Source organism: Podarcis liolepis (assembly GCF_965112155.1).
Source record: "Podarcis liolepis genome assembly, chromosome: 2".
NCBI classification, from domain to species: domain Eukaryota; kingdom Metazoa; phylum Chordata; class Lepidosauria; order Squamata; family Lacertidae; genus Podarcis; species Podarcis liolepis.
Genome location: NC_139555.1, coordinates 57,756,001 through 57,768,658, shown reverse-complemented (window position 1 = coordinate 57,768,658; position 12,658 = coordinate 57,756,001). Strand labels below are relative to the sequence as shown.

General features: G+C 41.3%; 1 long non-coding RNA gene across 1 annotated transcript; it reads left to right on the top strand.

Annotated features, from left to right (window-relative positions):
* Positions 1–1,604: 1,604 nt before the first annotated feature.
* On the top strand, positions 1,605–7,347 carry LOC310700876. The gene is made up of 3 exons (XR_014522884.1): positions 1,605–1,671; positions 3,668–3,753; positions 6,971–7,347. It is a non-coding gene; the product is annotated as an uncharacterized lncRNA (long non-coding RNA).
* The last annotated feature ends 5,311 nt before the right edge of the window (positions 7,348–12,658 follow it).

The window sequence follows — 12,658 nt, the reverse complement described above, 5'->3', positions numbered from 1 at the left end:
TTATTTCTGAGTAAATTTGCATAGAATTGCTTCTTTAAAATAGCTATTTTAATTTTGTTGTAAAAAAGCGTAAGTCCTAATTAACCTTTTATTCTAGGCAGTGCTTGGAAAATGAGGACTGCTAATATAAGGTGAAATGAGGTTGTATTTTTCTAAGGCGTAATTGTTCACATTGTGAAGCACAAACAACTCCTAATAACCGAGTTCTAGTGCCATGCACAAGGCACCTCTGTATGACGAGTCTCGGTGCAAATCAGGGCCAATCTGATGGTGCATAAATATTCAAATCCTCTGTAGAGAATGAGCACACCTGGCTTTATTACAGGGTAACACATTCTAACAAAGAGAAGGTGATCAATATGGATGTCACAGCAAAGCCCTGTGTTCTCCTTTGAATATGAAGTACAGTTGCTTGCACATCGATAACTTGAGCATCAAAGGAGCAGCACATTTTAATGAGCCATTTCAACAGTTTTGTTTGAAAAGAATTGTTTTAAATTCATTTTAAAGCACCATCACCCATCTCAATCACCCATCTTAGTGTTTATTATGTAGAATGGCATGAAGGTTATATTTACATACAATCACAGGTTTGGGGAACTTGATGGCACTGAATATTGTCGTATTCTGCTATTGAAATGAAGGCTAGAGCAGAGGGCTTTTAAGAACTAGATCACATTGTAAAACTAGTTACAATAAAAGTGTCAAGTCATGGTCAGCAACCACATACCAGCCGGACGAAAGTCAGAACAGGAGCACTTCAATTACAGATCAGGGACACCCTTACATTTACTGTTGCGGAGAATTAAAATAAATGTTACTCAATACAAAGAAAAAATACCGGTAATAATATAATTTTAAACAATGCTGTGAGTTTCTTCCATCAACTATTTGGTCACTTCCTGCTCTTCAGTCTATATCACTCAGTCAAGAGGTGGCTAGGTTGATTGTGGGGACAAACTACCATAAGCATACAATGTTTTGCTTGCAGGATTTTCACTGGCTGACAATCTGCCACAGGGCCAATTTTAAGGTGTTGGTACTAACATATAAGGTCCTATACACCTAAGAACCAGGTTACTTGAGAGACCAGCTTATCCCTTATGTATGAGGAAGATCACTGTGGTCAGTGAGAGAGTGTCTCCTGCAAGTTCCAAAGACCTCAGAAGTCTGCTCTGCAGTAACTCAGATCAGGGATTTGAATATGGCTGCCTCTTCTGTAAAACAGTATCACTGTTGTCAAGGCGCCCAGTATCTGCACTTTGTGGAAACAATTGAACATTTTTATTCTGACAGTCTTTCTCTGCTGGATAAATGGGTCTTTGCCACAAGTGTCTGCTTTGTATTATTTCAGTTTTGTTTTAAATGTATCCACTGGGTTTTTAACTGGGTTTTTTGCTCTTTTTATTCTATATCAGCTTGGGATGATTGTGTAGAAGGCGTTTAATAAATAGGTTAATAATAATGTAGATGCATTTCTAAAAAAAGAACCTATGATTCTTTTTTCATGATTCTAGCTTGCACCGGCCCTACCATTTGGTAGAATGATGCTGCAGCGGCAAGGAGCAGCAGTCAGGTGTTAGTGGACAGGGGTGTTTTTGCCACATGGCTAGCCCTGGGCCTGCTCTATTCAGTTGTGATGGGAGAATCTTTCCCTTCTCCATTGTTGAAGTAAGATTCTACTGGAAGTCTCATCAGTTTTCATATGAGGAATGGGAAACACTAGCTAGTCTTTCACCCAATGCCGGATTTACATATAAGCTAAACAAGATATAGCTTAGGGCCCCACTCTCTTGGGCCCCCCAAAAAAAATTAAAGGAAAAAGAACAACTGGATGTACATTTCCAAAATTCTTAATTGTATTTCAGTTCAACAATTACTTTGATAAAATACATATCTTGTTATATGCAAATGGCTTTAGATACCTATTAGGTCCATGAATTACCATATAGCATATATTCAACACACAAAACAGCGACCATTTGTTGTTGACAAAGGACAGCTGGACATATAAAAGGCCCCATTAACTTCAGTAGCTTAGGGCCTCATCAAACCTAAATCCAGCCCTGTTTTCACCTCAGGTAGAAAAAGACATTGGACCAGTCCTTAGGTAGCAGTGCCAAATAGCACCAGACATGTTTTTATTTATTTAAGAAAAGTACACCCTCTTTTTCATCATGTGTCTCAAAGTGGTTTACATAGTGGCTTACGCAGATTAAAACATTTCACAGCAGAACACTAGAACAACGTTCATGGTGCTGGAGCAACTGGCTAAAATGTTTTTAAATGTTTCAAACAGTTCTAATGTTGGTTCATCTGTTTTGTTTTTGCTGGGTTGATGTTGGTTAAATGTTTAGTTGGGCCTGGCGGTTATTTTAATTTTGGTATAACTGTAAACTGTTTATTTGTTATTATTGTTATTGTTGTTATTATTGGTTTCTATTGATTTGTTTGTTTGTTGCTCTTATAGGATATTTTGTTTTTTAATGTTTGATGCTTTGTTGTGTTTTTATATATGTTGTAAGCCACCCATAGTGGCTGGGAAAACCCAGCAAGATGGGCGGCATATAAATTAAATAAAAATATTATTTTTATTTTATTATTCAAGAGCCTCTTGAAGTAAAGCTATTTTAACCCGTTGCCTGAAACTTAGAGATTGTGCCTGCCTAATTTCGACTGGGCATCGAGGGCTCAGACTTGCTCAGAAAAAAGAAAAGTAAACACATGCTAAAACTGCTCTTATATATATATTTTTTTTAAAAAAAACAATTCACAAGGAACCTCCTGGACTGGTTTCTTTTTTGTCAAAAGTGTTAACCTCTGATTCAGAAAAATAATATTAAATGAAAATAAACATAAAAGCTTGGTCTCATAAAAGCATCCCTTTCCGGCCAAACACAGTGAAATACAACGTTTGCTCGGGGGTATCAGGTACATCTACCACATTTTACAGCAAGCGAAGCCTGTAATATAGAACGGTTTTGATCTCCAGTAACCTGTTCACAACTGCACATATGTCATAACGGATCCTGTCTCTCTTCTCGATAAGAATCTCCAAGAGGTTTTTTTGTTGTTTGTGTTTTTTTTGACAAAGTACTGCAAGCAGTTCAAAGCTGCTTGGCACACAACAAATGTGAGAAACCCATGACCACAGACTGCCTTTAAAGCAAACCCAAGATTTGACATTACTCACATCTTCCGATACCTGTCAGAGTTCAAACAGGAAACCTGCTTTTTCCTCAAATGTCAACAACATTATTTTTTACGAGTTGCTCTGAGGTAAAAGTCACAATGTAAGGGGCCAACTGTCTTGCAGCTTTTCAGGGCCGGTGTGAGCTGCTATTTTTGTATCATTCTTGACACGATATTAAGTGCACTCTTGGGCGCTTCAGCAGAAATGGACATTTTTGCCCTGAACTCACAAAACACAGCAGCATTCTTAAAGACAGAAATATTTCATTAACAATCCCAGCATACATGTAAAGCACATTTATACCACTTTAACAGTCATAGATTCCCCTCAAGTATCATGGGGCCTGTAATTTACCCCTCATAGAGCTACAAATCCCAACAGTCTTAACAAACTATAGTTCCCAGGATTCTTTGAGGGCATGTAGCTTTTAGATGATGATATCTGCTAATGCCTTTTGCTGGCTTTGCTGGACAGGTGATGATGGCACTACAATCACTATTTCCAGTCAGGAAAACAGAACAAATCTCCGTCACAAACAGCTGTGACACCAAGGGTTAAAAGTGAGGAATTTTAGATTATTTTCAGACCTATTTTAATCTTTTGTAACACCAAGACCCCAATGTTCCTTCCTTCCTTCCTTCCTGAGTGGGCAATCAGGGTTGACTGTTGCTTCACCCTTGCCAACATCCTGAAGCAGATGAGGCTACTGCATCCATTTCACAAGGCAATAAATAAATGCTTTCCCAGGTCCTGTGCTGGAGGCCTTCATTTGGAGTTAGCCCATGAGTCATCATAAAATCCATGCTGTTCATTTGCTAGGAGGGCAGGGATAGGTGGATGAGTACAGTGAGATGCGTGTTTTTAAAAATTGGCATAAAATTATTGTAAAATTGTTAATTATGGTTTATTCAATGAGTTGGCTCAAGAGCTACATTTTAAACTTCCCATCCTTTAAAAAATAAATACCCTAGCTGCCATGTTTTAGCCCGAAGTGTCTCTCTGAAAGCAATGACACATTATGAGATGCCCTCAGTTCAGGGCACTGGCAATTCCATTTCTTTCTTCTTCTTTTTAACATGCAGGTTTGATTTCCCCCCTTTTTTATAATAATTTTTATTAGTTTTTCCAAATGTTTTCCACCATAACATCAATTTTATAAATAAAATAAAGAAACGTTTGGCTATATAAGCCAGGCTAGGCAATTCCATTTTCAACCTACATGGCAGGAGTCCCACTCTGACTAGTAATTCCAAATGCGCTTCTCAGTTCTACTTTTCTAGAAAAAGAGGTGCCGGGACTCACGCCTCCCTTGTTCTGTTAGAATGCCAATGGTGCCCACCTGAGAGGTGCTGGACTTGAGTTCCGTTGAGTTCCTGCTGATAAAAAGCCCTAGTGCTTCTACTTATGGGTGGCTTTTACCTGCTGTTCCCAGGTACTTTTTGGACTCCATGTTATGTAGTGTTTGGCAACCCTTGGTGTGAACCCACCTGTCCTTCCGGTCATTGTGTCGTTGAACTGGGCTGGCTGAAGGAATTAATTCCTAGAGTGCTACTGGGTGGTGGGAGAATGAAGAACATCTGACCATTTTTGACACTGACTGAAAATGAATAAAGGGGGAAAATTAGCCTATGGGGAAACTGCTTGATTGGGAAAACTTTCCTTGATGATTTATGAATGACAGATGAAAAAATGCATTGTGAAAAAGGACACACAGGCAGTTCCATTACTATCATCTTGCTTTTTACATGTCATTCCGAAATACATTTTTATAGTGTGCATAATCAAGAGGCAGACCATATGGCAAAACCTTGTCATTCTAAAAAAGAAAATCACATCAAATCCATTGAGCTCAGCTGTACAGCTGGCTTGTTTAAGAACAGCTGGTTGGCATTAAGAATACTAATAATGCTCATAGGGAGAACTACATGTGGAGGCAGCAGGAATGAGACCAAATGGTCCACACACATCAGCTGATTTCTTCAGAGATCAAGGAGGGTTTCTTTTTTTGTGAGCTGAAATGCATAACAGATTAGCTTTGTTACTTGTATGAATAACACATTTGACTTGTTTCTGCTACCTCAAACTTTGAGAGTTGCAACAAGGCATAGAGTGCATTCATTGACACAGCTACAGTTGCATGCTGTGCTTAGGGACAGGCACATATTGTTGTGCTGTATGTCAGTTGCAATCCTGCTCACAAACCTTATGTAGTCAGATATAGGAAGCATGCAGACTTGTGCTGCCATGGCTGGATCTATGATGGTGTAGAGATCAAAGGCTTCCGCTTTGCAACAAGGTATAGTTCTTTGTTCATTGCCTGAACTCAAGGAACTGTGGTTTCTTCTAACTCTGGTTAGCAAACCAGCATCAAACTGCATCAAACTTATTTATTAGCTAGTTAGGATAAACCATAGAACCCCGACTTCAGTTGTAATAGGGAACCGTAGTTTGCTGAAAAGTGAAAGCCTTTCATCTTCTCCTTGCACATAGGGAGGAGTTTTGGTGGGAGATGGATCAGTGGGGATGGGTGGTAGACCATGAGGGCTGGACCCAGGGGGGCATAAGTCTACGGCTCCTCACAACAACACTTAGAAGGGAGGCAAACACAACAGGGCTGGATTAGTACGTTTTGAAGACAGAGAAAAAATGCACTTGGCAATCTAGAGAGCACCACTCACAAGACCATGAAATCCAGAGTCTAGAATGATCTAAATGAGCCACTGATGGGAGCCATGTAAGTTTAAGGCTCATGCAAGCTCATTTTTGTAATGGGAATCCATCGGCATTAGGCCACTCTCTGCTTCTAGCTCTATACTGGGCTTTCCGGATTACTGGAAGAAATGAGATTAATTTCATATTACCTGGTGTCTGTCTCAGACTACAAGCATTTCATTTAGTTTTAAAAGAGTAAGAACAACTGCAAGATTCAGACCAAAATCCATTCAGTTTCTCATTCAGCCCAATTAATTTGATGGCTCTGTAGGAAATGAACAACTACCTCATCACTGAGAAATGCCTTTGCTGTTGGGAAATCAACTCCTGATGTAAATTTTGATCCATGCTGGTGGGAATGTTTCACATGAAATTAGAGCTAAGCACAGCCTAATATCAAATTAATCTACTGCTCGAAAGAGAGGAGCTCATGTCTGCATAGAAGGCCCCAGTCACAGAATGATTATAGGCCATATTTACAAAGTAGTAAGGGAGAGGTAAGGACTTGGCTAAAGCTCAGAGGGACCCTCACTGGTCAGCCTGCAGGGAAACAGTGAATTCTATATCAGAAAATGTGGGATGAGGCCTGACAGCAAAAGCTTCAGTTGGAATTATTATGTACTGTACTGATTCTTGTTCTTGAATGATTTGAGCTGGTAAAGCAATCTGGTCATATAAAGCTCTCTTGTTATATTTCCTTGTTTAGAATAGAAATTCCAGGGATTGAAAATGGGGTGTTTTATATGATGTGTACACATAGCATAGTCTCAGACACTAAGCTACAGGCCCAAAAAACCTCCAAGATAATTAGAGTTTATTCTTATGAGTTTTAGATTGCCATGGATGACTCCCCCCGCTTTCAAACTGCTTTTAATTGACATTTTAATACTCTGTGTATAACTATCCATTAACAAAAAATTCTTTTAAAAATATTTATACTGCTTTATTCTGCTGGGATTTTTTTGACTGCTATTGTAATATTGTTATAACATTTTTAGACTAAGGCTTTATGGATTGTATATGTTATTATGACGTATTATTTTTTAATATGTGACTCTTTTCTAGGTTCAGAAGCTGAGGAAGGAAGAAGCATTGTGGTCTTTGGGAGGGAAACCGAGACATGAAGAGGGGAGATTGTTTGGTCCTGAGGGGAAACAGAAACAGATGGCAGAGAGGAGGTATTGTGGTCCTAGAGAGGGGCTCTCTGAGGGAAGAAAACTGAGGCAGAGAGAGAAGATATGGTCTTGAGGGTAAACTCACTTAATGACCCAAGTGTTCAAGGTCTCACATGATGGCCTAAGGGTTCAAGCAGGAGGACATGAGAAAAGACAGGTAAATAGGGCAAATGGGTCCTAGACCAGGGGTCACCAACCTAAGACCCATGGGCCAGAAGCAGCCCGTGGAGGTCGTTTGACCGGCCCATAAGCAGCCCCTGAACCGAGGTGCCCGCTCGCGTGCTGCTCTAAACCAGCACAGCGTGGCACAGGGACTCACTTCTGGGGCACCCGCAGATACCGGAAATCACACCTGCACAGACGCAGACTCCGAAAATCGCGGGCACACATGTGCAGATGCTGGAAATCATGGGCGCTCATGCGCGCGAGAGATCCAGCCCACAGAGGGATCTCTGAGGGACCAATCCGGCCCAGACAAAATAAAGCTTGCTGACCCCTGTTCTAGACAGATGAAGAATTTATACACCAACTTGGCACAGTAGCTAAATTGGCAGCCAGCATAGACCTCTTAACAGCAGTGTTACATGCTGACAATAGGTCACTCCTAACAGCAGCCTAACCCTGGTATTCTGCACCAGCTGTAGCTTTGGGACCAATCTTCAGGACAGCTCTGCATAGGGTGCATTACAGAAATGCAGCTTTGAGGTTACATGCACTGTATTAGATCATTTCCCCATGTAGCTGTATTCCCAACAAAGGCTGTTCCGTGAGGAGGAAATACATGTTTGAGCCCCTCATGTGTCTAGAAAGTCCAAAAAGATCATACAGGGAATCAACCACAGCAGCTGAATTATGGAGATGACCTGCAAGAAACAAACATTAAAATGAAATATTAGGACATGTTAGGTCTCATATTAAATAAGCGAAGGCAATGGTGTGGTGTGGACTATGGACGAATATGACTTGGAGCAAGTGGGCTTTCATTGAATTAGACTACAATTTCAGCAATTGAATCTATTTGAAAGAGAATCCCCTGTTGGGACTGGGTGGGTGAATTATTGTGAAGCCAAGTTAAAAGCTCTACTTGTGGAAACATTTGGTTGGTGGTCCTTTTTCTTTGTTTTGTCAGCTCTTGTTGAACATCTGTTTTGAAGAATAATTAAGTGCACAAGTGGCTAGGAACCAAATCATATTCGTGAAGTCATTGCTGAATAATTCTGTTTTCTGTGTATGAAAGCATTATGAAGCTGTGTTAGGACCGGGGGAAATGCTTGCCCATGTAATTCAGCTTTACCACGACAAAGAGCTGAAGTTGTTCCAGCCCAGGCAGAGACGTCAGCTTGTCAACAGCGGAGCTCTCGAAAACACTGTGCCTACTTTGCAACAGAACTCTTTGAGGAAGACATCACATAGTGCTAGGCTGAGTGAAACAATGCAGGGAAATGCTCCTCCAGACGGGAACATTTGGGTACCAAGAAATCCTTGTTTATTTGTGTAGGATACCTTGTTTATTTTGTCACCTTCCGAGCTATCTTGCCTTTCCCGCAAGAGTTTATAATAACTTCAACCCCCCAAACCCCTATCTAACATTTTTTTATTTAAAAAAACACTATATGTCAAGGCTCAGTGGCACAGCACATGTTTTTCATGCAGAAGAATCCAGTTTTGATCCCTGGCTCCCCCTGCTTAAGAAGAACTCTGAGTGGAGGACCCCTACCAGTCAGAGTAGACAGAACTGGATGAACATACGTAACTCTCTATGATTACATTAATTCAGTGTGCCCAAGCCATGTGCTGCTTTGTAAACCATGTGCCCCTGGCACAGCTCACATCCATACCATGCATTGAAAACACATAGCTATTCTCCCAAAGAATCCTGGGAAGTGTAGCTTACCCCTCACAGAGCTGCAATTCCCAGTGCCCTTAACAAACTGCACACAACCTAGATAGACACTCAGTAAGGCACTGCAGTTGTGGTAACAGAAGCCTCTGACTGGTTCGGGAGAATTGACAGGGTTCTATTGTTCCTGTTCCTCTCATGATGAAGGTTCCCTCCATCCATCCCTCTCCTTAAGAGGCTTTTGGACTCTGTCAGTCATTTTTCTCAGCCATGGAAGGCGAGGGATGAATGGATCAGTCATACTCCTTTCATATTTACCCATACATCTGCTCTGTTCTAATTCCTTATTGATTTCCCACCCCTCTGTTAGAATTCTTGATCTATGATTGCAGTCATGGGATTTTTGTCTATCACATGACAGTATATGTTTTGACTCCACAGAGTGGGAAGTGACGGAAACAGGATGTTTGTGTTACTGTGTTCTGTGAAGTGGGACTTTTGTCCTTTGTTCTTTTTCTCTTTGCTGTCTGATGCTAGAGAGAGAGGGAGCCATGTTGCAGTGCTCCGTGTGTGTTTATATGTAAATAAAGTAGATTAGCCAAAATGCTGAGTCTGTTACGCAAGATGCACAAACTCTGCAGATTCCTAAGTGTGCCAGTGTCGGTTGGCATCGGTCGCTGTGATGTTCGGGCTGAAGAAAGCTTATGAAGCTCCTGAACGATCGACCAGGAGGAAGAGAACATGCCAGTTGGGCGTGTGTCTCTGCCAAGGTCCTACCTGAGTGTAGGCTGAACTCCTAACACCCTCCCCTAAATAAACTCTGCATGGATTTAGGATGCAATAGTTCACAATATCAGATACAATGGGTTTCTTCTGTTACTGCAAGGATTTATGTTTGTGCAACAGAACACCCATCTCTCTCCACCCGCCAGGTGCTCCCTAAATCTGTTCTCTGTTCTCCTCTCAAAAGCCACTGGAGCAGATCTGGGGAAGGTGCAGGAGGGTGGAGAAGAAGGAAAGGTCTGTTGTGCTAGCATAAATCTTTTCACCGACAGAGCAAGTGCACTGGATACGGTGTCAGGGACTGGACTGTGGAGGAATGGTGGGGACCGCCCCTCCCTTCCTGAACCTTCCTGAGAAGAGGAGGACAGTATAGATTTAGAACAGTAGTTTGCAGAAGGTCATAGTTCAGAGACGGTAGCAGGGAGAAGCTGGGAAATATTGCAAGAGCGGCAGGAAGAAGAAGCACCAGGGGAGAGACAGCTGACAGACTCAGTGTCTTTAGACAGCATTCGTACCCCACGCACTCCCAGGACCCAGCATGCATTGAGAGTAGTAGAACAGAAAGGTCAGAGGCAGAATGCACAGATCAGCTGGCACAGGGAGGACGTTTTCCCATTTCTAGCTGCCAGCCATGAGGGAGAGGGATCGAATTCCTTGAAGCATGACATACAGCCCAATATCTGACAACTGATTGTATACATTTTTCGTTGGCAAAATAATTTGTTGTTCTGTGGAGCAGTTGGAAAGATCTGTTCCTGCCACCCATATTGAAAACGGGACTGGTAATTGTGTCCATGGTGGTGCGCTATCCCAACCAGGGACGTAGTACGGGGAGGGGGGTGATATACAAGGCAGCCTTCATAGTCATAGCCTATTGATATCAGGCAGGTGATCTCACTGCTTGGCGCCTGCTAAAAACATTCTTGTTTAGACAAGCCTAACCAGATATCTAGACTGCTGAGGGGGTTGGACTTGGTGACCCTCACAGCTCCTTCCAACTCCAGAACTCTATGATTTGGTTTTTTGCTGATTCTATTTTTTTGAATGATTTAACTGTTTCTACTAATAATTCTATTGTGTCATCCCCCCCCCCGTAAACTGCTTTGTTGTTTTATGTTTCTCTTAACAATCAAGTGGTTACGAAATAAATGTTACAAAATAAAAATAAATAAATAGTTCTATCTGCCACTTCCTCCTTTCTGGAGTCATTCCATGGGTAAGACCATGCAGTCAGAGATGGCCACACACCATAACTATATGATGATGCGACTGAGAGCGGGTTGGGCAGGGTGAGAGTGAATAAATCGCAAGTACAAACGTTTCAGCAAAGAAGGCCAAAAGGCTCCAAGAAAATGAGAACCGTTTTTCCATGCTGCTGAAAAATACTTTCTCTCTCTCTCACACACAAAGTCTACTAGTTTTGGTTGAGTTCTAGTTACAATCCAATTTGGCTTGATTCTGTGTGTACATGAACTTTTAAACAGCCCCTTCTTTCCTGTCTGTATACAGACACGCTGAAGCTTTGTTCAATCCCATCACCAGAAATGAGGATTATCTGTCTATCCTGCAGTAATTATGATTCATCACTTCAATGTAGTTCAGTGTTAAATCAGGACAAGCTGTGAGTTAGTACATCTCTAATCTGCAGCTTCAGAACGTTATAAACAGCAGGTCACATCATGCATATGGATTATTCAAGAATCTGAATATTGTAGTTGCCTTTCAAACTGAGCTCATACTCATGTTTAGCTGGTGTTTAGATAAGAAAACTAGCGTAGCAAGACAGCCCAATGTAAATTACCCCTTTTATCTGTTGTTACTTGATCTGCAATGCCAAATGTCCAGAGAAGAAAAAAGGTTTGCTGCTACAAAATCCTGAACAAATCTTGTATTAATGTCTATTTGTGCAATATGTATATGGCTACAGTCCTACTATAGAAGGAGCTCAAATGTAGGCCATTGAGTCAAAAGTAAGTCCTACTGAGGGCTCACTCACGTAAGGGGACGACAGAGGACGAGATGGTTGGACAGTGTTCTCGAAGCTACCAACATGAGTCTGACCAAACTGCAGGAGGCAGTGGAAGACAGGAGTGCCTGGCGTGCTGTGGTCCATGGGGTCACGAAGAGTCGGACACGACTAAATGACTAAACAAAAACATGCATACATACCAAGGAGAAAGTTCCATTGAAACCAGTAAATTTTGCCTAGTAGGACCAGTTTGTTAGATATGTGTATCAAAGTCTGCTTGGCTTGGGAGGTCATAATATTCCCAAATATCAACATGCAAGCGCAGCTCGAATTTATTGTTTATTTATTTTATTAAAAAGTGTTTGTAATCCACCCTTCAGCTGAAGGTCCCAGGGTGGCCTTTTGCACAGTCCAAACCCAAAGCTAAATGATAAGATTAAAATGGTGTAAAACAAAATATAGAATTCAGTTACAAATAAAACCATCCATGGCAACAGAAATTCAGATGGCAAATAGAAACGTCAGCTTGTTATTCTCGCTTTATTTTATAAGATGCCTGCAATTCCAGATGCTGTGCAAAATTGAAAATGAGTATATGGAAGCTTGAAGCAACTAAACTAGACCCAATGCATGGAGGTTTCACTGGGTCTTACACTATTTAAAGCAGGGATCAAAGGTTCTTGGCTGAATATATGTTTTGCATGCAGATGGTTGCAAATACAACCTGTGGAACTTGGAATCCTGGTAAAACTCCCACCCACATTTTGATATTGTGTTATGTAATGTTTGATGCTTCATGGGTTGTGCAGAACTCATGTGGAACATCTGCTAAGGAAGCGTGGGACATGACTTACAAAGACAGCAGTGCAAGTTGTTACCCCTTCCTGACGCCCTCAGGTTCACCCTCCATTTTGCAGATGCTTAAAAACTTCATAGAAAGAGTCCTGTATTGATGGAAGTTCATGTGTTCCTATCTCCTTCAGTGA